Genomic DNA, 23074 nt, shown 5'->3' on the forward strand with positions numbered 1-23074 from the left:
TCTAAGCATGTCCTTGCTATAGACTTCCAGTCACTAGGAGTTAAGATGTCATAAGCCAAATTCTGTAATAACATCTTAACATAAGATGATGTAGCCCCATAAAGAGTGCAAGCCTTTTTCAGGTCTTTAAGGATTTCTTTATCAAAAGGAGTGTATCTTCTACTTTCTTGACCTGAAGAGTTAAACTGTTGAATCACAGGATACATTCCTAGTTTCAAATTAGCTATATCCTTCCCTTCCTCTGAGGCTTTAAATACCGCCTTTTGCAATCTACTCAAAGGAGGGGGTGCTGGTGGTATCACTGCCCCTCCCACTACTCCTCCTCCCTCTATCCTGGAAGGTGGAGTTGATGGGGGCATGTCAATAATCTGCTCTGTAGGCAGGGTTAAAACTGCCTTGTGAGAGGAAGAATCACCACACCCTTGAACCTCATTAAATCCTCATGCCCTTTGGTGATATGGTTGTTATCTTCCTCTTTTTCCTCACTTCCTCATCTGACTGTTCTGAAAACATTTCTTTTTTCTATAACTTGCAGGATTTTTTAAGGCCAATTGTATTACGTTGTGTATATAGAATGTTTCTTTGGAAATTGAATCAGAACCATTATCATTATAATATTCACATAGTTGATCTCTTTCTAGTTTCCAATTATCTGCCCCTATATCTTTTTCATTGAAGAACCAAGGGAACATACATTCTAATGTATCACGAATCCATCAATCTGCTCCCACGTCATAATTAAATCCTGTCTCTTTATCAGTCTGAGTATGCTTCCTATAGATCTCCTTTGGGGTGGGGTTGGGGGTGGAGGAGAATCTTTTCCTAATATCTGCCCCATTTCAGCTAGAAAATGTTACTAGTTTAGCCCTTAACAAAATAAGTTCCCTGTTTGTCTATTAAAATACTCACTGAATTTCCTGGTCACCGGGGATTTCAGTAAAAGTAGGGTCCTTAGTCCATATGTTGGGCACCAATTGTGATGACTGAATCAGCCCCCTGGATACCTTAGAATCAGCCAGAGTCAGAATAAGCAAAAGTCCTTGATCTTTAGTCTTGGTCTTTTGGGGTAACAGGGGAATGGACACAGGAATCTCCACACCTTTTTCTCTCTCTCTTTCCACCGCCAAAAAGTAACTCTCTCTTGTCTTACTCCACCCTCTAATCACTGTTCCAATTCTCTGTATACACCAACAGATCTAGCCAGCACAGAATAGTGGGCAGAGCCATTCTCCAAGCATATGCTAATAGAATATTGTCCAATTGGTAATTAGCCTTAAGTGCTCAGTTGTCCAAGTGCATCTGCTTGGAGTTTCAGCCCTTTACAGAGAAAGCTAAACACTAAATTAGTTTTTTTCTCACTCTTTGGTATCAGAGTAACATGTTTGCTTTATGCATTTTTGTTAGCCTCTGAAAACTATAGTATTTGTTACATTGAAAGTAAAGAAATAAAAACAATTTAAACAATCAATCAAATAAGCATGTATTAAGTGCCTTTTTTGTGCACTGTCCAAGGTGTGTGCCAAGTGCTGAGAGATGCAATGAAATATGAATTGATCAGATAGTTCCTGTTCTCAGGGAACTAACAAATTTTGAAGTATAGAAAACAGGTATCTATATTGATATATGCACATATTAAAAAGATAAAACAATCTTAGAAGGAAAAGAAGCATCAACTGTGGGAACCATGAACATCCTTATGTAGAAAGAAATGCTAGAGCTAAGTTTTTGAAGTATGTCTGTGTGGGTGTCTGTGTGTGGGTATCTATATATGTGTGTGTTTAGGCTGACAAAGAAAGATTTGCTATGGAACAGTAGCAAGAACAAATATCCAAACATTTTATCCTACCATTTTAGGGGCATATTCTTCCTGTACTTCCTCAGATTATGGACAGTGGGTTCACTCTTAGCATTCTTTGTACATAACATTGGTCCTACCAAGTTCACCTCCACCTTCAGCAGAGTAGAACTGACAAATAAGCTTTTATCTCAGTTAACACTGGGCTGGGTCCTTATTTCAAGGGCATCAATGCTGAATTTTCTACATTCTTGGACCTAACATTATTTTAAATTTTTTGGAATTTACAGGGTCAGAATGTCCAATCCAGTTAAAATTGAGTCCAATTCAGTTAAAATAGGAGAAGATGAATGATCAAGCAAAGGAAAATGTGTATTAAAAAGTACTGCATGAACAAGAAAATGATATTCACACACATGTATTGTACCTAGACTATATTGTAACACATGTAAAATGTATGGGATTGCCTGTCATCGGGGGGAGGGAATAGAGGGAGGGGGGGATAATTTGGAAAAATGAATACAAGGGATAATATTATAAAAATATATATATGATAAAAAAAAAACTGATTAATAATGAAAAAAAAAAAAAGTACTGCATGGTGGCCCTAGATGGAATGGATGACCTTGTCATTGATACCTAACCAAGCTCTAAGCATTTAATAGAGCCTGCTGGTTGACCACCTTCATGTCCTTTGAAACAAATTATTCTCATCCTCCCATCCTACTGGGAAAAATCTTCACAAATTTGGAATTGACATCCCCCTAACTCACTGATGGCCTATTGGTTACCCTCAACCTGGTTTAGGCTATGTGCTAAGATGGTTTACTGGGTTGTGACTATTATGCATCTTCTTGAAGTCACAGGTGAGAGTTGGGTGGCAAATGGCTACCCAAAGTGGATGAGCATCTTGAAAAGGACTCAGCAAACCTTAATGCAGAAGTACTAGTTTTCCAGAATTCTCCATTGGTCTTAGAGGCCTTACCACCTTTCTCCTTAACACTACTTTTTCATACCGTACACCATCAGTGAAGAAGAAAGAGAACCTCAAGAATTGGACTGAATATTGAAGGAAATTAGAGATCCTTGATGGATAGGGAGGATTATTTTAAGTATGGCAGACAGCTGGGGACAGATGGAGAGGTAGAAGTAGCCAAGTGTTGACTAACAATGAAGAAATAAGGGTTTGTATTTCTTCTAAGTTGCATCAATAGATTTCTTTAAAAAATAGTTCATGTAATTTTTTTGGGGGAGCTTAGATTTTTTTATGGAAGAGAGGGAAAAAAGTAAATATGTTTCCTAAAATGAAGAATTCTGCATTGACTTTTGAAATAAATATAGTTTTTCTAAGAAAAATTAGTGGAGACAGCTGAATGGTAGGATTTCTCTTGAGATGATGTTTGGACAAATACATCTTAATCTGTTATATTATTTTCATACTCATGCCAAATCTTGCCCCCTACAGCATGCAATGAGCTCCCAATAAACCAAATTTTGTCCTTGAATAATCATTCTTAGTCTCTCAGCAAATCTACAGAAATTACATATGCATTTCAGAGTTGCTATTTGGCTCACTGTGACTAGAGACAAGCTAAACTATGAATTTTTAATGTCATGGATTATTAAAAACTCAAATTTTGCCAATTCTTCCAGAAGTACTGTCAGATGTTGTGGATTTATGGAAAGGTATAATGAAGGTATAAAGAAGGAATAGGAAAAGTAGAAGGGAATGACTGAGAAAAAAAAAAAAAACCTCTCTGTAGTTAATATATACTTGTCTAGCATACAACCTGAAGAAAATTCAAGGTTTCCTTTCAACAGGCAACATATGAATGGTCCCGAGATTAGATCTTATGTTAAAAGCCATGACATCTGGGCTATGTTACTGACAAGTTGCTTGAGGTAAGATTAATTTTGCACTTCTAAGTCTGCTTTCACAAATGATGCAGATTTTAAGAGTTGATTTTTTAATTTGAAAAGCAGCTTGGTGAAGTAGATAGAGCACTATGCTTAACTGCTGGAGGACTTGGATCTGACTACATGATCCTAGGTCATTTATATCACTTAATATTTTTTTTTATTATTATAGCTTTTTATTGACAGAACATATGCATGGGTAATTTTTCAACATTGTCCCTTGCAATCACTTCTGTTCCAACTTTTCCTTTCCTTCTCTCCACCCCCTCCCTTAGATGGCAGGCAGTCTCATACATGTTAAACATATTAAAATATATTTTAAATATAATATATGTGTACATATTTATACAGTTCTGTTGTTGCATAAGAAAAATCAGATTTAGAAATGTAAAAATAATCTGGGAAGAAAAACAAAAATTCAAACAGTCCACATTCATTTCCCAGTGTTCTTTTGCTGGGTATAGCTGTTTCTGTTCATCACTGATCATTTAGAATTGATTTGCATTCTCTCATTGCCGAAGATATCCACTTCCATCAGAATTGATCCTCATATAGTCTTCTTGTTGCCATGTATAATGATCTCCTGGTTCTGCTCATTTCACTCATCATCAGTTCATGTAAGTCTCTCCAGGACTTTCTTTTTTTTTTTTTTTTTTTTTTTTTTTTTTTTTATTATATATATATATATATATATATATATATATATTTTATAATATTATCCCTTGTATTCATTTTTCCAATTTACCCCCCCTCCCTCTATTCCCTCCCCCCGACGACAGGCAATACCATACATTTTACATGTGTTACAATATAGTCTAGGTACAATACATGTGTGCGAATATCACTTTCTTGTTGCACAATAAACATTAGAATCCGAGTACATGCAACCTGGGCAGACAGATATTAGTGCTAACAATTTACATTCACTTCCCAGTGTTTCTTCTCTGGGTGTAGCTACCTCTGTCCATCATTGATCAACTGGAAGTGAGTTGGATCTTCTTTATGTTGAAGATTTCCACTTCCATCAGAATACATCCTCATACAGTATTGTTGTTGAAGTGTACAGTGATCTTCTGGTTCTGCTCATTTCACTCAGCATCAGTTGATTTAAGTCTCTCCAGGCCTCTCTATATTCCTCCTGCTGGTCATTTCTTACCGAGCAATAATATTCCATAACCTTCATATACCACAATTTACCCAACCATTCTCCAACTGATGGACATCCATTCATCCTCCAGTTTCTAGCTACAACAAAAAGAGCTGCCACAAACATTTTGGCACATATATGTCTCTTTCCGCTCTTTAGTATTTCTTTGGGATATAATCCCAGTAGTAGCGCTGCTGGGTCAAAGGGTATGCACAGTTTGATAACTTTTTGGGCATAATTCCAGATTGCTCTCCAGAATGGCTGGATTCTTTCACAACTCCACCAGCAATGTATTAGTGTCCCAGTTTCCCCACATCCCCTCCAACATTTGTCATTATTTGTTCCTGTCATCTTAGCCAATCTGACAGGTGTGTAGTGGTATCTCAGAGTGGTCTTAATTTGCATTTCTCTGATCAGTAGTGATTTGGAACACTCTTTCATGTGAGTGGATATAGTTTCAATTTCTTCCTCTGAGAATTGTCTGTTCATATCCTTTGACCATTTATCAATTGGAGAATGGTTCGGTTTCTTATAAATTAGGGTCAGTTCTCTATATATTTTGGAAATGAGACCTTTGTCAGAACCTTTGTTTTTAAAAATATTTTCCCAATTTGTTACTTCCCTTCTAATCTTGTTTGCATTAGTATTATTTGTACAGAAACTTTTTAGTTTGATGTAATCAAAATCTTCTATTTTGTGATCAATAATGATCTCTAGTTCTCCTCTGGTCATAAATTCCTTCCTCCTCCACAAGTCTGAGAGGTAGATTATCCTCTGTTCCTCTAATCTATTTATTATCTCCCTCTTTATGCCTAAATCATGGACCCATTTTGATCTTATCTTGGTATATGGTGTTAAGTGTGGATCCATATCTAATTTCTGCCATACTAATTTCCAGTTTTCCCAACAGTTTTTTCCGAATAATGAATTTTTATCCCTAATGTTGGAATCTTTGGGTTTGTCAAAGATTAGATTGCTATAGATGTACCCTTTTTTGTCCTTTGTATCTAATCTGTTCCACTGATCTACCGGTCTATTTCGTAGCCAATACCAAATGGTTTTGGTGACTGCTGCTATATAATATAGCTTTAGATCAGGTACACTTAGACCACCTTCCTCTGAGTTTTTTTTCATTAGTTCCCTTGCAATTCTTGACCTTTTATTCTTCCATATGAATTTTGTTGTTATTTTTTCTAGGTCATTAAAATAGTTTCTTGGGAGTCTGATTGGTATAGCACTAAATAAATAGATTAGTTTGGGGAGTATTGTCATCTTTATTATATTCGCTCGGCCTATCCAAGAGCACTGAATGTCTTTCCAATTATTTAAATCTGATTTTATTTTTGTGGCAAGTGTTTTGTAATTTTTCTCATATAATTCCTGACTTTTCTTTGGTAGATGGATTCCCAAATATTTTATACTCTCAACATTTGTTTGGAATGGAATTTCTCTTTGTATCTCTTGCTGTTGCATTTTGTTAGTGATATATAAAAATGCCGAGGATTTATGTGGATTTATTTTGTATCCTGCCACTTTGCTGAAATTTTGAATTATTTCTAGTAGCTTTTTAGCAGAGTCTTTGGGGTTCTCTAAGTATACCATCATGTCATCTGCAAAAAGTGATAGTTTGATTTCCTCATTTCCTACTCTAATTCCTTGAATCTCTTTCTCGGCTCTTATTGCGGAGGCTAGCGTTTCTAGTACTATATTGAATAGTAATGGTGATAGTGGGCAACCTTGTTTCACTCCTGATCTTACTGGGAAAGGTTGCAGTTTATTTCTATTGCATATTATGCTTACTGACGGTCTTAAATATATACTCCTGATTATTCTAAGGAATAATCCATTTATTCCTATACTCTCAAGAGTTTTTAGTAGGAATGGATGTTGGATTTTGTCAAATGCTTTTTCTGCATCTATTGAGATGATCATATGGTTCTTATTAATTTGATTATTAATATGGTCAATTATATTAATAGTTTTCCTAATATTAAACCAGCCCTGCATTCCTGGAATAAATCCTACTTGATCATAGTGTATTATCTTGGAGATGATTTTCTGAAGTCTTTTTGCTAATATCTTATTTAAGATTTTAGCATCAATATTCATTAAGGAGATTGGTCTATAATTTTCTTTCTCAGTTTTTGATCTACCAGGTTTAGGTATCAGTACCATGTCTGTGTCATAAAAGGAGTTTGGTAGGACTCCTTCATCCCCTATTTTTTCAAATAATTTATATAACATTGGGGCTAATTGTTCTTTAAATGTTTGGTAGAATTCACATGTGAATCCATCTGGCCCTATTCCAGGACTTTCTGTATTCATCCTGCTTATCAGTTCTTACAGAACAATAATATTCCATAACATTCATATAGCAAAATTTACCCAACCATTCTCCAATTGATGGGCATCCATTCAATTTCCAGTTACTAGCTGTTACAAAAAGGGCTGCCACAAACATTTTTTGCACATATCCCTTTCTCTCCTTTAATATCTCTTTGTGATATAAGCCCAATAGTAACACTGCTGGATCAAAGGGTATGCACAGTTTGATAACTTTTTGAAAATAGTTCCAAATTGCTCTCCAGAATGGTTGGATCCATTCACAACTTCACCAACAATGCATCAGTGTAAAGGGCTAGAACTGAGCAATGCACTTGGATAATGAAGTGAGACTAATTGCCAATTGGACAGTTCCCTATTAACTTGTTTGAAGGTTGACTCTCCCCAGTTGTTCTGTGCTGACTTGATTGGTGGGACAAAGAGGGGGGAGTGACGTGTGTGGGAGGAGTAGGAGGAGGAAGAGGAAGTGAGACAAAGAAGCTGACTCAGTCTCTCCTGGCGTTTGAGGGAGGAAGGTGTGTGTGAGGCAGCTAGGCCTAACCCCCTGAACTTGACTGTAAAAGATCAAGAATAAAGACGTTTAGTGATCCTGACTCCAGCTGATTTCTGGGTAGACAGAGTTCCAGCATTTTGGCGTCCAAGCATGGGACCAGCACCCTACTTCCACTGAAGTCCTCAGGTGACCAAGGAGATTAGATGAGTATTTTAATAGAAATAAGGAACTTACCTTGTTAAGGACTAATCCAGCAATCTCTAGTAGTTGAGATTGGGCAGGTGTTGGCTAAAAACATTCCCACAGCCTCAGCTGTCACAGATACAGCCCCTGCTCCTGTTCCAGCCTCCCCTAGTAGTAATCCTATAGAGGATATAATTAAGATAATTGACGAGAAAAGTTTACTTGTAACCAGCCCACAAATGGATAGTCTATTAGACTCATTGAATCCACATCCCCTTGGTTCTTAAAGGAAGAAAACTAAGCATAGATAACTGGAAGCTAGTGAGACTTGACATGAAAGAATTTTACACAAAAAATGGGCCTTATTCAATTACTGCAGAGGTATTTTATCTATACAAGATTCAATTAGACTTAAGCTATTGTGCAAGTTATAGGAGAAGGAAAAGTAAACAGAGGAGAAAGCCTGAGGAACAAAAGACAGAAAATAAGCAAACTCAAGGCCTTGCCAGAGGGCAAGGGGATTTGAATGAGGAATTAGGGTGTGTTGACTCTGATTATCCTGATAATCCCTCCTACAGAGCAGATTATTGATCAGCCACCTTCAGGGACAGAGGGAGGAGGAGTAGGGGGAGGGGCAGTGATATCATGGGCACCTCCCCCCCAGCAATCACCAACCCCCATAACTAGATTACAGAAAGGGCTTATTGAAGCTATCAAAAATGGAAAAGAAATAGATAATGATTTCAAACTTCAAATTTTTCCCATGATTCAACAGCATAATTCTGCAGAGAAAGTAGAAAATATGCTCCTTTTAATATGGATGTCCTTAAAAACCTGAAAAAAGCTCGCACTCTCTTTGGGGTTACATCAAATTATGCTAAGATGTTAATACACAATTTGGCTTATGAAACCTTAACCCCTAGTAACTGGAAAATCATTGCAAAGTTGTGCTTAGAACCTGGACAAAACTTGTTGTGGTTTTCTGAATATAGTGAGCTCTGGAGGATTCAAGTCCAACAAAATAGTCAAAGTGGCATTAATACTTCAATCACCTGTGACCTACTAACAAGTGTAGGTTCTTATGCAGATGCTTCAGTACAGATTAATTACTCCACAACAGCATTTGAGCAAATTGCTGCTGCTGCTATCAAAGCATGGGCTTCTCTCCCCAGTAAAAACTACAAGGGTGAGACCTATACAAAAATAGTACAAGGACCAAATGAACACTTTGCTGATTTTGTGGCACGTTTGCAGACAGCTGTCACATGGACTAATGGTGAAAATGAAGTAACAGACACTTTGATAAGGCAACTTGCTAGAGACAATGCTAATGAGGTTTGTAGAAGGATTATACTAGGACTAAATAGGGATGCTCCTTTAGAGGAGATCATAAGACTCTGTGCCACAGTGGGCACAAATACCTTTTATAGCCAGGCTATGATGCAGACTTCCCAAGATCTCAACATAGGAAGACAGGTTCCCTTTTGGCAAGAGACTTCCAGAGAGACTCTCCAATGCTTTCAATGTGGTAAAGTAGGCAATCTGAAAGCTCTATGTTGGCATAGAGAAAGAGTGAGAAAACAGGCTGGGAGAACAAGACCCAAAACCCCTTGTCTAAAATGCAACAGAGGACTCCATTGGGCATCAGAGTGTAGACTGATTCAGGGAAACGGGATGAGGGGCCCAGCTCCAGGGCCCCAGGCAAAAAACACTTGGGGCATGATGGCAGCCGATGCCACACCCAGAGAGTGCCTCCAAGTCCAATACCCAGACATGACCAATCAGCCAGGAAGCCATCTGATGGGAGAAAGGGATTACACAATCAGTCAGCCAGGAAGCAACATGATGGGAGAAAGTGACTACAATTAGGGAGGATAGAGTTGTATGCAGCTGGGACAATTGAGATACCCCCTGGAGAGGTGAAATCTGTTACTCTCCAACCTATGGATCCCTTGCCTCCAGGCACAGTAGGCCTGACCATTTCACTTCCGGAGAGTACTTACAAAACAGTGTCCATCCATACACTGATGTGGGAAACTGGGGAATGTGTAGATAATATCCCACTCACTAACACAGGTAGACAATGTGTGACTTATCAACCAGGGGAAGTAGTAGCATCGAGTTTATTGATACAGATAATAAGCAATCTGGTGACAGTCACCCACGTTCTGACTCCAAGCAGAAAAACCCAGGAATATATTGGACAGCAGCTATGACAGCTGACCGACCTATGCTCACCATCTACATAAATGGCATACCATTAGAAGGACTAGTGGACACAGGTGCAGATTACACAGTCAGTAGAGGTGCCAACTGACCCAGTCACTGGCTAAAGACTAAGGCAGACACCTACATGTCTGGGGTAGGAGGATTAATAGCAGCTGAAGTTAGTGCTACCCCTTTAAGATGGATATTTGAAGGTGAAACAGGAGTTTTTACTCTTTTTTATAGTTGAAAAAATCCCCATCAATCTGTGGGGAAGAGACATTTTACAACAATTAGGATTAAAAATGAGTACTTTGGTTTTTTAGGCAGGGCTGCTGTTGAAGGCCTGCCACCACTTTCACCTGTTCCTATCCAATGGAAAACTGATACACCAGTGTGCATAGAACAGTGGCCCTTAGGTAGCAATAAAATTCAGGCCTTACTAGACATAGTACAAAAACAACTGGACCAAGGACACTTACAACCTTCTCTAAGTCCTTGGAATTCCCCAGTATTTGTTGTAAAAAAGAAATCTGGAAAATGGAGGATGTTAACTGATTTAAGAAAGGTAAATGAACAGATGGAAACTATGGGAACTCTTCAACCTGGACTTCCATCTCCTACTCAATTGCCTAGAGAATGACCTCTTTGGGTTATAGACATTAAGGATTGTTTCTATTCTATCCCTCTAGATAAGGAGGATATGAAAAGATTTGCCTTCTCAGTGCCCAGTGTTAACTTAGCTGAGCCTTATAAAAGATATGAATGGATAGTTTTGCCACAGGGAATGAAAAACAGCCCTACTATGTGTCAAATGTATGTTGCTGCTGCTCTTACTCCAGTAAGAAAAGCATTTCCAAAAGTAATGTTATTATATTACATGGATGATATATTGGGATGTGCACCTGAGGAACAAATGTTAGAAGCATGTATACAAAAAACCATAGAAACACTAAGGAATTATAAATTGCACATAGCTTCAGAAAAGATTCAAAGACATGCTCCTTTTCAATATTTAGGATATGAAGTATATCCTAAGGTACTTACAGTACAAAAACTCTCCTTAAGAACAGAGAAGCTAAACACCTGAAATGACTTCCAGAAATTGATAGGAGATATCCAATGGATGCATCCTATGCTAGGCTTGACTACCTGTCAATTGCCACCATTATATTGCATTTTAAGGGGAGATAGTGCTTTAAATTCACCACGCCAGCTTACAAAAGAAGCCAAGAGGCTTTGAGAGAAGTTGAACTGACTTTATCCAATGTGGTTGAAAGAGTCACTCAAAAACCCTTGGTCCAATCCAATCAGTTTTTGCTACACAAGAGGCACTCACAGCAGTCCTTCATCTAGGAGACAGTGGGATACAGTAGGTGAACCTCCCAGCACAACCAGAACAAAGCCTTATTCCTTACCCAGTGCTTGTGGTGAGAATTTTATTAAAGGCCATTAAGGGAGCAGTACAATTATCTGGGATAAGACCTGACAAGATATACACCTTTTATACTAATGCACAAATTAATGTGTGCTGTGAAACCATCCCAGAATGGCAAATTTTATTAGACATAGCTCCAAATTTTACAAATGGGTCTCCATTAAAGATAATCAGACTGTTACATAATTGGCGATGGATTCTTGAAGAAAAGGTTTCTAAAGTTCCTCTTAAAGGACCAACTATCTTTACAGATGCATCCAAACATAATATTTGTGCTGTATATTCTCTTGACTTAACTATAAAGAGAGTAATCAGAACTCCTTTTCAGTCCACTCAGCAGAATGAATTGTATGCATTCATTCTAGCTCTTGCTTATTATCTGGGAGACATAAATATAATATCTGATTCAGCCTATTCAGTAGGTGTGGTACAAAGAATTGCCACAGCCCAAATAAAATTTGTAGCCTCCAATATATATCAGCTCTTTAAGGAACTTCAAGAGCAAGTGAGAAAGCATCCAGATAAGATTTATATTTTGCATGTCCACTCCCATAGTGGACTTCCAGGTCCTATTTTTGATGGTAATTTAAAGACAGATAGCCTTCTAACCATGTTGGCCAGTACTCCTTTATTTCAAGATGCACAATAATCTCATTCTAAATATCATCAGGCTGCCTAAGCTTTAGGTTTACAATTTGGAATAACAAGAGAAGAAGCTAGGAGCATAGTAAAAGCCTGTACAGCTTGCCTTCCTTTCCATGCTCCTACACTCCCTCCAGGGAAGAACACTCATGGTTTGAGACCTAATGAAATTTGGCAAATGGATGTGACCCATTATAAATCTTTTGGTCGTCTGTCTTTTATCCATGTAGTGGTAGACACCTTTTCAGGATTCACATTTGCAATGCCAGCAGCAAAAGAGACAGCCTGAGTGATCACTGAATTCCTTATACAAGCATTTGCAATTATGTGTGTGCCACAAGCAATAAAAACAGACAATGGACCTGCATATACTTCTAAACATTTTGCACACTTTTGTGCACAGTATAAGATTTTACACACTACTAGCGAACCCTTTAATCCTTAAGGGCAGGCAATAGTAGAGAGAAGAAACAGAGATATTAAGACACTTCTCCAAAAGCAAAAGAAAGGGGGAGCTATGGGTAACCCTAGAGAACTTCTAAATTGAGTTCTCTATACCATTAATTTTTTAATTTTTGACAAAGATGCACTGGCTCCAGCAGACAGGTTTTATAACCCTGGAAGGGCAGTGTCCAGTGCGAGGAGCTCCACTGTCTTTAGATAATCGCCAAGTGATGTGGAGAGACCCAGAAAGTGGTGAATGGAAGGGACCAGATAGGTTAACTGCTTGGGGGAGAGGGTTTGCTTGTATCTCCACAGATGGAGAAGGAATCAGATGGGTGCCAATGAGCCATATTTCCCTTGTCCATCAGAGAGAGATGAAGCAGACCCTTGAAACAAAGGAGAAGACCCAAGAAGCATCGGGTCGTTCCATTGCTGACTGTGCCCACCACTGAAAGAACCTGGCAGTTATGGCGTTTGACCCATGGACATCAAAAACTGTTGGACTTGAAAATCCTCAGAAATCATTGAATTCTCTGAGACATGATAAGACTATTGTAGGACTTGAAAGTCCTCAGGAATCATTGGATTCTTTGAGACATCATAACACTATAGTAGGACTGAATCATTGGATTCTCTGAGACATCATAAGACTGTTGCGGGACTTCAAAACTTGTGGGGATCATTGGATTGCCTAACATATAAAAAGACTGATGGGGGACTTCAAAAACTTGTGTCTAAAACAAAAGAAAGTGGGAGATGTATAGGGCTAGAACTGAGCAATGCACTTGGATAATGAAACACGTGAGACTAATTGCCAATTGGACAGTTCCCTATTAACTTGTTTGAAGGTTGACCTTCCCCAGTTGTTCTGTGCTGACTTGATTGGTGGGACAAAGGGGGGGGTGACGTGTGTGGGAGGAGTAGGAGGAGGAAGAGGAAGTGAGACAAAGAAGCTGACTCAGTCTCTCCTGGTGTTTGATTGAGGAAGATGTGTGTGAGGCAGCTAGTCCTAACCCCCTGAACTTGACTGTAAAAGATCAGGAATAAAGACGTTTAGTGATCCTGACTCCAGCTGATTTCTGGGAAGACAGAGTTCTAGCACATCAGTGTCCAAATTTTCCTGCATCCCCTCCAACATCCTGTCATCTTAGCCATTCTGAAAGGTGTATAGTGGTATCTCAGAATTGTCTTAATTTGCATTTCTCTGATCAATAGTGATTTGGAACACTCTTTCATATGATTAGAAATAGTTTCAATTTCACCATCTGAAAATTGTTCATATTCTTTGACCATTTATCAATTGGAGAATGGCTTGATTTCTTATAAATTAGAGTCAATTCTCTATATATTTTGGAAATGAGGCCTTTATCAGAACCTTTGACCATAAAAAATATTTTCCCAGTTTATTGCTTCCCTTCTAATCTTGTCTGCATTAGTTTTGTTTGTACAAAAGCTTTTTAACTTGATATAATCAAAATTTTCTATTTTGTTGTTAGGATTCTTAGAAAGTGCTAAGTCATTGGAATTGATATAATGATCTAATTTAGCATGGTACTTAACATTCTCTAGTTCAGTAATATATTTACTAGAATTCCATGAGATTCACATCTTTAAGAGAGCATACTTTTAAGGAGCTCTCACAAGCCCAGGGAGTATCCACAAGCCCATTCTCTGGGAGGATATAAGGAGCCAGGATTTAGTGGGGAGAGTCAGAGTCTGGATTCAGTCAAGGTGCGGACTTCCCAGGAGAACTTCAAGGAACTTCAGAGGAGAGGATTTGGGGAGATTCAGGGCCAAAGAGGACTTTGGGAGATTCACAACTACGATTGACTTCTTAGAAACCCACAATCCCTTACTCTTGGAGGTGGAGTCTGATTCATTCAAACTTCAACTTTCATGCTGGCTGGAGACACTTGGACAAGAGCTCTCGGGAACCAAAGAGATAAAGGCCTCTAAGAAAGTTAGCTGAGCCCCAAGTGAAGGAGACAAGACTTGAAGGAGAAAATAAAGGCTCTGGAGATAAGATTTGGAAAGAGATAGTAAAGGACTTTAACTCCTGGCTGCATTTTGGGATTATTGAACTGAACTGAAATCAAATCAGTCTCTAAAAGGTCCCCAAGAATCCTGTTCCCAGAGAACTATCACAACTTAGAGAAACAGAACATCACATTTTGTGATCAGTAATGATCTCTAGTTCTTCTTTGGTCACAAATTTCTTCCTCCTCCACAAGTCTCAGAGGTAAACTATTCTATGTTTTAATTTATTTATAATCTCTTTCTTTATGCTTAAATTATGAACCCATTTTGATTTTATCTTGGTGTAAATTATTTAAATTTTCACTGCCTCAGTTTTCTCATAAAAACTCAGGGTTATTAGTAGCACCCACTTTAGAGTTGTTGGGAGCTCAAATGAGATATTATAGGTAAACTCATTTGCAAGCCTTAAAGATCCATGGAAGGCAATGTGAAACAATGGAAATATTTGGGGCCTATGAAGTCATAGGATCTGAGTTCAAATAATAGTTACTGTCTATATAATGTAAATAGTTACTGCCTGTATAATCTTGGGAAGTTATCTGTAAAATGAGGATATTAAGCAAATGACCTCTGGAGTCATTCCTGATTCTAGTTCTAAGTTAGATTCATGATTCTAAGTTTGTGTCTTTTATTGTTCATATGAAATATGACTTATGGAAGGTATTAATATTACATGACATTTGTTTTATTTTTATATGTACCTGCTTTCCTGCCAACTTTTTGGGATTTACAGCTGCAGTTTCTTTCTACATATCTGAATTTCCTCCAAATGACAAAAACAAAATAAAACAACAACAACTTTTTATATATCTACTAGTTTGTGAAATGTAGCTACTCAGTTATTTGAAAAATCTTCATGTATTTGTGACTTTCATCTAGAAAAAGTATAGAAAAATAAATCCAAATCTCTATTTCTTGACTGCATCACAACCCAGACCTGCTCTCATGAAGAAAATCTTATGTGGGAATCTTAAATCTTTCTCCTGACAATATCAGTTATTCAAGGATCTGAGGGTGGGGAATTTTTTCCAACAAGCCAGAAGCTATAACATCTCTATGACAGGAAAAATCTTAGATACTTTCTTGAGGTACAGAATATAGTTATTTACCTAGGATCACACAGCTAGCCAAATGGCAGAATTAAGTTTTTAACCCAGCTCTTCCTGACCCAAAGGTCAAACCTTTGCTTGCCTCATAATCCCATGCTATGCTATAATATATTGCCCCTACTGATGGCAGTTCAAATGACAAAATGCCTCTCTTTAAGCATTAAATTGTTGGTTTGTCATTTGACAGATATTTTATAGACCAGAGAAAGATAGCATAAGTGTTATAGACTATTTTTGCAACTAATCAAAAAATGAAGTAAAAATAAAATCTTTCAAAATCATTATGTAAAATCAATGAGGAAATAAGATTTAATTTATTAAAAAAATCTTTAATTTACAAAAATGCTTAACTGTAAAACCTGCCAATTCAGCAATATGTAAGTACATCTGTACATGGAATATGCCATTATATATCACTGCCATACAGGATGTCATGCCCAGAAGTATTCTCATCTTATGAAAGAAGTTTGGAATTTATAAGATTTGAGTAAAGTAATAGAGATCTCTTTAATAATTGGTTCCAAAAGTTTTTTTTTTTTTTTTGTTTTTTGTTAAATTTTAACTGCTAAAGACATAATAAAACTATTTTAGGGAAACTTTTCACACATGAGATGAAAAGGATGATCTAGAAGAATACTTAGATACCTCATTTTTGTCTGCCTTAGTTTCCTCATCTGCAAAATGAGGATAATTATAGGATTGTTACATGATAAAAGGAGATAATATTTATAAAATTCTTTGTAGTCATCAAAGTGCTTTAGATAGTTCTTTTCTGCTCTTATTCCTACTACTAGCCTTTATTATGAGCTGTTTTAGAAGAATGGCTTGAGGAGGGACAATGATAAAGACAGATTTGAGAAATGACATAATCTGAAAAACATAAAAATAAAGGGCTGCAAAAAGGAGGCAAATGTGACTCAGAGAAAAGAATTCTGAATTAGGTAAGAATATAGGGCCAACTTCCACCCCTCTATTTGCTAGCTATTTGATGTTGGACTAAGCCCAGTGATATTATAGAAGTAGCTCTTACAAGCTCATGAAAATCAATTCTTAAATTTTCAGAGTATTTTTACTTCAGAAATCAGTAAATGTTGTTAACTGAAAATTTTATTATTTTGTTGATTATTTAGAATGAAGAAAGTGATGAAGGAAATGCTAATAATTCAGATTAAACTAAAAGCATGTCCTATTTGTATTTTTTTTTTCTGAGAATTAGTTGATAAATATTTCCAGCATACTCCAGCCTAATCCTTTGTTTGCTCTTTCATAAAATCACTGGTAATTTCTAACTGAAAAACTGTCAACTAAACAATTAATTAAAATGATAACATTTTTAGAACAAATTTATGAAACAAGCGGAAAACTATATGACAAACTTAAGCAACATTCCTAACAGACCTGATCTTATTCTAATGATGTTATTCAATCTTTTCAGTCATTCCTGACTTAGTGTACTATTTGAGATTTTCTTGGTGAAGATTTTGGAGTAGTTTGCCATTTTCTTCTCTAGTTTATTTTATCAATTAGGAAACCGAGGAAAACAAAATCAACTGGCCTAAGGTCATACTGTAATTATGTCAGGTCAGATTTGAATTCAAGAAGATGATAATTACTGACTTGAACCTACAATACTTTATTCAATGGGCCACCAAGCTTTTCCTCTTATTCTAATAACTTTTTCTGATTCTAAATGCATTATTTATTTATTTATTTTAATATTTTTTATTTACCAGATATATGCATGGATAATTTTACATCACTGACAATTGCCAAGGCTTTTGTTCAAATTTTTTTTCCCTCCTCCCCCCCATCCCAGATGGCTGGTTGACCAATATTTAAATCTTATTAAAACAGTAGTCTGTATAACTCACCCAAATCTTGATTATCTTGTACCTTCTACTTACTGAATAGTTTCTCTCTAGCTATATACAATCTAAGATTATATTAGTTTTTTTTTTTTTTTTTTTTTGGTTGTTCGTATTACTCACATTTAACTTGTGGTCCACTAAAACCCCCAGATGTTTTCAAGTCTTATTAGCTTATCATGCCTCTTCCACTTTATTTTTTTAAAGTTTATTTTTGTGATTTACCTACAAGACTTAGCAATTATCCATTATATTTCCTTTTTGTTAGATTCACCTCAATATTTTCTTCATTGTCTATAGAAGAAATTCTTCTTATGCAACATAATATGGTTTGAAGTTCATATTAGAGATTTATCTTAAATCTTTCTCCAAATAAGTAACTCAGATTCATTCAGAAAGCATTAGCTGCTTAGTGTTCTTAGGGAACAGTAAGCAAAACAAAATAATCCTTGCCTTCAACTCACTTATTTTATTGATAGTGGTAAATATTGGTTAATGGAAAGGTATGTACAAAGTAATTTAAGGAGAGATGGCACTAACACTGGGAAATTGATTATTGCCTGTTGTACTTGACAAGGACCAAAAGGACATCACTCTTTTGGTGTCAAGATATAGAGTATCTGATTAAGGTTGATCAGAACAATATGAGCTAGAAAGGCTCTAGACAGGTCAGGCACAAATAGTCCATATAAACATTTGGAGTAGAGATGTCTTTAAGTTTGTACATCTCATGTTTCCTTTGAATTACTGCAATTCTGCTTTCATCATAGAGGACAGAGTCTTCTTTAATGTGGACATACTATGCTGGGCAATAATGTCATTGTCTCCCATGTCCATACCTCTTTAGAGAGATTCTTTGATTTCCTCTGAGCATTTGTCTTGTGTGAGTTCTCTGAAAAATAGTCTTTTAGTCAAATGTACCTTTGGCATTCGAATATTTGTAGTTAATTAGAATTGTCTTTCCTACAGTAGAATTTGAATGCTTGGCAGTTTAGCTCCAGAAAGGAACTCGATGTCTACTACTTTAATTCTTTTTTTAAAAATAAAAATAGATTTTTATTTTTCAAAATACATGCAGTGATAGTTTTCAATATTCACCTTTGCAAAATCTTGCATTTCAAAAATTTCTCTCCCTTTCCCCCTTCCTCTAGATAGCAAATAATTCAACATAAGTAAAACATGTTCAATTCTTCTAAACCTATCTCCACATTTATTATCCTGCATAAGTAAAATCAAATCAAAAGGAAAAAAAATGAGAAAGAAAAAACAAGTAAACAAACAACAGCAAAACAAAAAAGGTGAAAATACTATGTTGTACTCCACATTCAGTTCCCATAGTCCTCTCTCTAGATGCAGATGGCTCTCAAGTCTATTGGAATTACCCTGAATCACCTTATTGTTAAAAAGAGCAAAATTCTGCTACCTTATCTTGCCAGATAACTTTCAGAATCTTCTTAAAATAATGCAAATGGAAGATATTCATTTTCCTGGCATAGCACTGGTATATAGCCCAGGTTTCATAGGCATTCGATAATGAAGTCAGCACAATGGCTCTGTAGACCTTCAGTTTAGAAGGCAGTTTAATACCTCTTCTCTTCCACATTTTCCTTTAGAGGCTCCTGAATATTGAGCTAGCTTTTATAACGAATAAGTCAACCTCCTTTTCTATGTGGACCATCTACATATACCATTTCCATAATCCCTGAAAGGTAACATATTAAATTATGCCAAGGTATACTGCCAACTTATCCACAACATTTACAATTTCTTCATTAGCTATACCTGGCTGATATAGTATTATCTGATGGAAAATCTGTTTTCTTGGTGTTTGAATGCAAGTCCTCCTGATTACAGGCCAGATTCCATTCACTGTACCTCCTAGCTATCCAGTACATTGCTTACCTGGGTTTATATTTGAGCAATAGATTTCTAATGAATGTAGTCATTGATGGAAAAAAAGGGAAGCTGTTGAGCTCTGATGATTTGGTCATAGAATTGTAGATTTTATAAAATTGTCCTTTTGTCTGGGGATTCCTTTGCAGGCTTCAGAATGGGGATAGAGACTGGAACTGAGACACCAGTGCTCCTGGAATCTGAGTCACTTTGCTACTGCTTGCTTCTGAACTTGTTCCCTTCTCAAAGTGAGTGGGTAGTGGCTACAGCTGAATCTTCCTTGTTAGTCTACTCTGGATCTATGATTCAGAATAGTAGACAACTGAGATGCCTTCTTGCAGTGGGCTCACAATCTTTCCCTTTCCATGCTATATGTTTATCATTGGGTCATGACCTAGCCTTATCAGACCTTTCTGTCCATCTCCCTATGCCATACTGGGCTGGAATGTTGTCTAATTTTCTTGCATTTTCCCCATAGGGATTTGCCCCGGTGTGTTTGCTAGCTCAACTTGGAAGAAGTTTTGGGGGGATTTGGGTCAAGGGTGGTATTAGAGGGAAGCTCTTCATTGCACTGTTTCTTGCTCTTCTAGCCATCTTGACTCCTTTATCATATTAATTTATGTACCATAGCTACTTGTTTACATATCTTTTCCCTCCACTATATTATAAACTTTTTGAGTACAAGGTTTCTAATTTTTTTTTCCTTTCACCTCTTTTTGTGAATCCTAATGTCTAGCATGGTGCCTGTTACTAATAACACAGGAGGAAGTGTGATAAAGCAAGTTGAATGTTGGGCTTAGAGCCAAGACATTTTGCCTCTGGCACACACTGGCTACAAGATGCTGAGAAAATCATTAAACTTCTTGCTGCTCTAGATAACTCTCTATGACTATAAGTTGAGAAGTGCCAACCTACATTGGTAAAAGGGATTTCCTTACCAAGGTATTCCACAAAGTACAAGTCTAGTTATTATCCCTAATAATAGTAATAATGATTTTTAAAATAGTACTTTAGATTTTGCAAAGCCCATTGTCACATAGACAAGAAGAGATTCTTGTCTTCAAACCCCTCCTCCATGGCTAAATCTAGGATACCATCCTACTATCAGTCAGTCGACAAGAATTTATTAACTACCTGCCATGTGCCATGAATGCTTAGCAAATACTTACTGAAATGAATTACCAAATGTAATTGAGAAAAGCATTGGAATTTTTAATTGAGAGATTATACTTAGTTTCAGCACAGCTAATAAAGTAAATAAATGTAGAAGAAATTACATTTTGAAAAAAAAGACAAGAAACTTCCAATAGAAAAAAGTTCATAAATCCCTGGTTCCTTGTACCACCAATGCTTGCATAATGTATAAATTTAGTTTGGACAATGGCTAATTTGTTCTATTTATCATCACTAACCCTTTGCTTTTATTTCCTTTCATCTATAGAAATATATGCCATATGAAATAAAATAGAGACTTATGAATGAACCAATAATTGATAGGTATGTTTAAACAATGAGAACAAAATGCATAGTGGGAGTGAATCAAGCAATAGAGTGGGCTAGTGTCCAGTGAGCGAGCATTTTACATCTTCCTGGAACATGGAGAAAAACAAATAAGTCATTCTCCCTTCCCCTCATTCCCTCTTGAAAGCACTTGTAATCAGAAACATTAATTTGCATTTATTTAAAGAAAAAAAAAGCTTCCTCACATATTTCCAGGATGATAGTGGTCTTCAAATGGAATATTTGAGAAATTACTAAAAAGACAAAAATGAATTTCATTTGCTGAAAGCCTGAGGACATTCAGAAACATTTACTACATAAGATGGGTGAATGGGAGGAAGAAAGGAAGCAATTTTCTATATCACCAAAACCAACATGCACAGTGAAAAGAGATAGTTTTCTTTGATTATATTCATCATTCCTATTAATTTTCTATTTCTTTTTCTTAGTAGAAATTCCTATAGAACCTGTATTTATATACTATTAGGGTCAACTCAGTTTCAGTTTTTGTACTTGTATTTTATCATCACTGTCCTCAAATTAGTATTTCAATTTGTGAATATCATATTTAGTTGTGTATTGGAACTCGAAATCAATCCTTCTCACTTAGGAGAATTTCCATCATTGCTACTCTACTTATTGATTCCCAAGCCATGATATAGATAAAACCTTTCTTCTGTTTTTCACAAGTCTATAATATGATTTCTGTATTGCACCAAATTCTCTAGTATAGAAAAAAAACATCAAGAAGTCCTTTTCAAATGTGAATTTCTCTGCATTTCATTCTAACCTTCCACCTCATTTCTGTTCTCCTGGGTGGTCTATTTCTACCTCTATCTCTAAAATATGCTGCAAAATACCCAATCATTTTGTTTAAAGCCTTAAATCACCAAAGAGTTATATTCTTTTAACTTAAAGTTTAAACATTATTGAAATATATATATATATATATATATATATATATATATATATATATATATATATATATATATATATATATGTATATATATATGCACACACACACACATACACACACACACATACATAACAAGAAATTCCTTGCCAGGCTTTTACACTTATGATTAAGTTTACAGAGGCATAGTCATTTGTTGAAAATCAGGAAAATGAGTTCAAATTCATTTTTTGACATTTAATTATTTTCTTTCCTTCTTTTGGTGAGGCAGTAGGGGTTAAGTGACTTGCCTATGATTACACAGCTAGGAAGTGTTAAGTCTCTGAGGCTAAATTTGAATTCAGATCCTCCTGAGTTCAGAGTCAATTCTCTATACACTATGCAATCTAGCTGCCCAAATTTTTGACATTTAAATGCAATGTATTGCTTAATATCTTAAGCAATTCCATAAGTATTATCTGCTAAAAGTGGAATCAGAAGAGCTAGTCTTACATCTGTGTTCTAGCATTTTCAATCACAGTGACTTGACTAAGGAAGTCCTTTATGCTCTCTAGGATCCAGTTTCCTTAATTATCAAAGAACATATTTTATCATCTGTAATGTCCCTTCAAGCTCTAAATTTAGGATGTTATGAGTTTGTAAGTCTATGCTCTATTAGGACCACCCCAATTCTAAATCCATAATAATATAAATCATCTTATGATCCCAAGTCATAGATGAGCTTTCTTACCCTAGCAGCTTTCCATTGTTGATGATACTGCAGTTTATTAGATGTTTCAAAAGTAAGTATTGACAGAAGGAAGATGGAGACCATGAAAAAACAGAAGGTTGGACACATTTAATAAAAATTTGATCTCCTTTGCATTTTTATCTGGGGTTAGGTATGAGTATATCTAACATTGGAAAGCTTTTTATGCTTTACGCTATGGGCTTTCCAAGTGTAATCATATGCTTTTCAAATGCAGAGAATATTCCAGGATGGAATAATACCAATTTGTTATGATAGTCACATTGAATAACAAATTGTCACAGGACAGAAAGAATGTATTTCATACCTGACAGAATTTGTATTAAGACACATTGTATAGCATAAAGAACATTGAATTTAGGATCAGGAAATCAAAGTCAGAGCCTGAACTTTGCTGCTTCC

The sequence above is a fragment of the Sminthopsis crassicaudata genome, chromosome 2 (genome assembly GCF_048593235.1).
Source record: "Sminthopsis crassicaudata isolate SCR6 chromosome 2, ASM4859323v1, whole genome shotgun sequence".
Taxonomy (NCBI): Eukaryota; Metazoa; Chordata; class Mammalia; order Dasyuromorphia; family Dasyuridae; genus Sminthopsis; species Sminthopsis crassicaudata.